Source organism: Apodemus sylvaticus, chromosome 11, assembly GCF_947179515.1.
Source record: "Apodemus sylvaticus chromosome 11, mApoSyl1.1, whole genome shotgun sequence".
In the NCBI taxonomy this organism is placed as follows: Eukaryota; Metazoa; Chordata; class Mammalia; order Rodentia; family Muridae; genus Apodemus; species Apodemus sylvaticus.
This window is the reverse complement of record NC_067482.1, coordinates 95,379,728-95,385,203: the sequence shown is the minus strand read 5'-3', so window position 1 is coordinate 95,385,203 and position 5,476 is coordinate 95,379,728.

Genomic DNA, 5,476 nt, shown 5'->3' with positions numbered 1-5,476 from the left:
AGTGCTCAGGTTTCAGAAAACCAAACCCAAGCCCTCATTATACAATTAGCTGAGTTCCAACATAAACTTAACTGTCAGCTCTGTCAAGTGCCAGCAGTTACAGTAAGGGCACTGAGTTTTAAAAAAACAGGATCCTTAAGACCACCGTCTTAAGGTGTGGGTGTGGGAGGACCCTAATGAGGTTGAAGGTGCTGACCTTCAGATTCTGAAGGGTCACCTTTAGATCTGTAACTAGACTCAGGGTTAGGCAAGCCCCTAGAGGCGAAGTAGGAAGTGGGATGCTGCGGGCTGCACTTCACCTCTAAGAATCTAAGGGGTTTGGATTCACTCAAGCAGAAGTCCAAGTGACAGTGACAACAGATATGAGCAGCAGCACATTTCACAGGCATGGGATAACGGGGAAAGGAACCTAAAACTGGATCCAGCTGGGTTTACCATCAACAACAGGTGGCTGAGCAGATGCCAAGCTTGATGTTGAAGCTGGAACAGTTGAAAAACAACAGATACCCAAAGTTTGAAGTATTTGTGGAAAGATGGCCTACTGAAAATGAGCTAGAGGTGCCTAATATTCCTTGGTTTCATGCTGATGGAGAGACTTTTAAGGCTTAAAAAAATTGGGATACTGGAGTGTTTTTGCTTAAAACCTAATCCTTGGAGCTGGAGAGATGGCTTGGCGATTAAGAGCACCATCTGCTCTTCCAGAGGACCTGGGTTTAAAATCTCAGCACCCACACGGCAGCTCACAACTGTCTGTAACTCCAGTTCCAGGGGATCTGACACCCTCATGCAAGTATACATGCAGGCAAAACACCAATGTAATATATATATGTGTATGTATATGTATGTATATTGTATATGTTATAATGTGTATATGTGTATATTATATACATGTATATGTGTGTATATGTTGTGTATGTATACATATAATATATATGTATAAAAATCATTATATATACTCTAACCTTTCACAGTGGGAGGGCCCAGAGCCATCCCTTTCACTAGTACTGTAAGATGGAAAATAATGAGAGGGGCACCAGCACATTTGAAGAGTTCTGTTGTTGCCCTTGTCCTTGTGCCAGACCTTAGAATGGAGATGCTGATGCCCAGCTAGATGAACTAAATATAATAGGTTTAATTGTGCCTCAGAGTAGGGGACCAATGGCAAGGCTGACTGGCAAAGGCAGGTGAGCAGTCATCATATATGCAGTCCGTGCAAAGTGATGGCCATAATCCCCTGGTTTGTATGGAACGTGGGGACTGGCTAATCCATCGTGGTTTTCTGGAATGGAACAGGTAAGATTATTCTTTTTGTTGTTGTTGTTGTTCTATCTAAACGTGTGGAAAAACTCTAGAACAGATGAAAGCCTGCATTGGATCATAGTAACAGAAAATCACAGCCAAATAATTTCCAGGCTGGAGCCAGTTTAAGGGGCAGTTCCCCAGAGGAAAGACCTTCCCGATACCTAAGGGTTTTCCTGATAGCCTTTCTCCATCCAGCCCAAGGACCTATGGTTTTACCAGAGAAACTACAATGGGGGAAAAGATTCTGCGAGACACTGGATACTGATTCTGAATTGTCACTGATTCCAGGAGACTCCCCCCACCCCCGTGGGCCTCCTGTTACAGTAGAAGCAAACCGGTCAGCAGCCTTACTCCACGGTCTCTGTATCAGTTCATGCTGACAGATTCTGGCCAGAGCTCCTGCCTTGACTGCCCTGGATGATGGACTTCAAGTTGGAAGATAAAATAAACCCTTTCTTCCTCAAGCCAGTATCCTTTAGGTCATGGTGTTTTATCACAGCAATAAAAACCCTAAAACAGAAATCAAACTCAAGTTGTCAGCAATGGTGACAGTGTCCCCACCCATTTAACCATCTAGCCATGGGTGTGAAGATTTTTAAGAGAGTCCTAAAGCCCAAGTTGAACGGGAATTCACTACACAGCGGGCACTGTCCGTGCCTCATTCCTAATCCTCTAGCCTCTCCTTCCAGTGCTGGAATCACAGGCAAGTGCCCCCACTCCAGACGCATATGGAGCGCGGAAGGCTCTTGGCAGGCCCCCAGTGCCCACCCTGCCACCACCCCACCAAAGACAGTATTCTAGCTTTATCTATATGATTAACTTTTGGAGAGTGGATCATAGCATGTAATTAAGCTGGTCCTGAACTCCACATCTTCCTCAGACTTTTGAGAGGGTTCTAGTTTTAAAATCCAAATCTAGAAGGCACAATACACTTAGGATAGATCAGAACCTACTACATAGCCCAGGTTGGCCTCAAACTGCAGCAATCCTCTTAGCATGCTTATAGTTAGGCATGAGTCACAGGTGTGATACCCAGGTGTGATGGTAATTTTTAAAAATGGCATTTCAAAATAAAATAAAAATGGCATTTCATGTGTGTGCACACCTGCATGTTCATTTGTGTGTGGGTCCATGTGCATCTATGTGTGCATGTGTGGGTTAGGGGTCATTCCTTAAGAGTCACCACTTTGTTTCATTTTATGACAGTGTCCTTTGACCTGGGGCTTACTGATTCTGTCAGGTTGGCTGGCCAGTGAGTTCTAGCTATCTGCCTGTCTCTGTCTCCCCAGTGCAGGGATTGCAAGGATACAGGACCATGTCTGGCTTTATTTGTTTGTTTGTTTGTTTGTTTATTTTTGGATTTTGTTTTTTTTTTCCAGACAGGTTTCTCTGTATAGCCCTGGCTGTCTTGGAACTCACTCTGTAGACCAGGCTGGCCTCGAACTCAGAAATCCGCCTGCCTCTGCCTCCCTGAGTGCTGGGATTACAGACGTTCGCCACCACTGCCCAGCCTGGCTTTATTTTTAACTTCTTTAGTCTTGGGGTTCTGGGAGTTGTACTCAGGTCCTCATGGTAAGCACACTAGGCACCTTACCAGCTAAATCCACAATGGCTCTTGACATGCCTTTCACACCAAGATGGGCTGACACTTCTGAAACCATGAGCAGAAACAAACCCTTCTCGAAAGAAAGAAAGAAGGAAGGTAGGAGGGAGGAGGGAGGGAAGGAAGGAAGTTAGGAAGGAACGAAGGAAGGAAGGAAGGAAGGAAGGAAGGAAGGAAGGAAGGAAGGAAGGAAGGAAGGAGAGAAAGAGAGAGAGAGAGAAAGAGAGAGAAAGAGAGAGAGAGAAAGGAAGGAAGGAAGAAAGAAAGAAAGGAAGGAAGGGCAGGGGCAGGGAGGGACGGGGAAGGAGGGAAGGTGATCTGCAGGCACCTTCAGCTCGCAGCAAACCTGCTGCCTGCCTGCCTGGGGAGGGGAGGGAGAGCTGGGGAGAAGCCCACTTGTCCCCAAACATAGCTCAACCTCAAGCAGCTTAGTAGCACGTCATTGTGAACCACGGCTGCGACCACGCAGTCTGTGGGCTGAACACGAATTCCAACAGCCTGACACCGTACATGTGGCGAAACCGATTCGGTTTGTTCTAGATTTCAAATTCTAAAGTTATTACAAGAAATGGTTGACTATGGACAACTCAGCTGGGGGAGGTGCCTGCTGCTGCCAAAGTCCGACGGATAAGGTTCAGTCCCTTGGACCCACATGACAAAAGCAGGGAACCAGCTCTTATCTCCACACATGTGCCATGGCACAACACACACACACACACACACACACACACACACCAAATGAAATGTAGTATAACTCTTAGAAAAACAAACCAAACCATAAGATGGCCGAATGCATTCTCGCAGCACCCGCCCTTGGCTTTGCGATCTTCTACACCCAGGGGCCTCTTTCCCGACCACAGCTCATGCACCTGCGTGACAGAGCACTTGTCTTCACTTCTCCAGCCATGACTTCTAACGGGACCATTGTGTCTGTGGTGCAGAAGCCACAAGACGGAGCCATCTGAAATCTCACTGTTGCTTTGTATCCTAACCCCTCACTTTTCCTCACTGTCTCTATACACAGTTCCTTGTCAGCGAGCCAGCAGAGTGAAGCTCATGCCACGTTTACTCCTCTATACTGTCCTCTTTTACAAGTTTCAACATATCTGCTGAAGTTCTTAACATGGGGCTGCTATGTAGAAGTCAGATCTATTGGGGGAGCAGCAATCCCAAGGATAGCCAAGTTGTCAGCCAATCTAGACCTGAAGATAATGAAAACGCCAGTAAATTAGAGCCAGCCCAACATTCAGAGCTTCCGTGGGACTTTAAGGAGACAAGACGTCAATGTGAACTGGCCACAGGAGGACAGATAATAGCAGGAACTCTGCTTATCTTATTCTTCACAAGGCGATGGGTCTCCATGTAAGTGGGGGGACAAAGTTATAGTGAAAGCAAGCAGGCGTTTCTCCTTCTTTTCCTTCCCTTCTCTTTCTTGTTTATTATTTGATATTTATTTATCCTCGGCTGAGGAAACTCTCCCCAGGGAGCTGCAACACCTCTGCTGAGGCTTCCACTCAGAGCAGGGTGGTTCCTGAACTTCTGAGTAGCAGGATACCCTTCCAACTGAGCAAAAACACTTACAGAAGGAGCTGGGCCAAGGTCAAGGAGTACAGAACACATCTTACTGAGACCATCCAGATGCATTACCGTATTTACCCCTAAACGACCCTTTATTTTTTCCTTTAAACAAGTAACTGGATACATACTGGTAAATGCTAACTACCCATTTGACAAATTTCGGTTCTGAATCCCTTTTTAACTTTTCCCTTCTGCGTTGAAAAGAGAACTCAAGGCCTTGCATATAGCAATACACTTTTCCTTAAAACTACCCAGTAGTTGGCAGACAAAAGATTAGGAGTTCAAAAATCAGCCTGGGATACGAAGAAATTTACTCTCAAAAAAATACAAAGCCAACTAAAAAGCTGGCATGATATGGCTTGCCTGTACACCCTGCACTGGGGAGGCCAGAGCAGAAGAAGCACCATGACCAGGCAGGCGTGCCTGGCAGTCAAGTTAGTGAGCCTTAGGCTGGACTAAGTCTCTGCCCAGCTCCTCTAACCGCACAGGCCCAGGACACTTAGAAGTTCCTTCTCCAACTGTTGGTGTGACAGCCTGGGCCTCCTGCGTCTCAGTCTCTGAACCACGGTGACGACGGGCTGGGGGACGCTCGACCCACACTGGTCCTCGCCAACTCCCGCCCGATGCCCAGCTTCGAGCATGCATCTGGGGTGGGGCTTCCGCACAGAGGCCTGGAACCACCCGCCCTGCCGCGGAGAGCACGTCGCCCCAAACACAAGCCTGAGCCCACGGCTCCCGTCGCCATCGAGATCGCGCCCTGCTACCCGCGTGGGTGCCCGTGAACGCCAGGACCGCAAATACCCAGCGGGCCCGCGCGTTTGTAGCGGAGAAAGAAGCTCCGGCCTCCCATAGGCCACCTGCAGGGGGCGGGCTCTCATAGCAGAAGCGGGCTGTGGATTGGTGAAGCATCCGAACGGAGGATTTGGATTGGCTGCTTCATGGGCGTCCTCCGCGGAGAAGCGGCAAGGGCGGCGGGCGTGGCGGGCGCTCGGC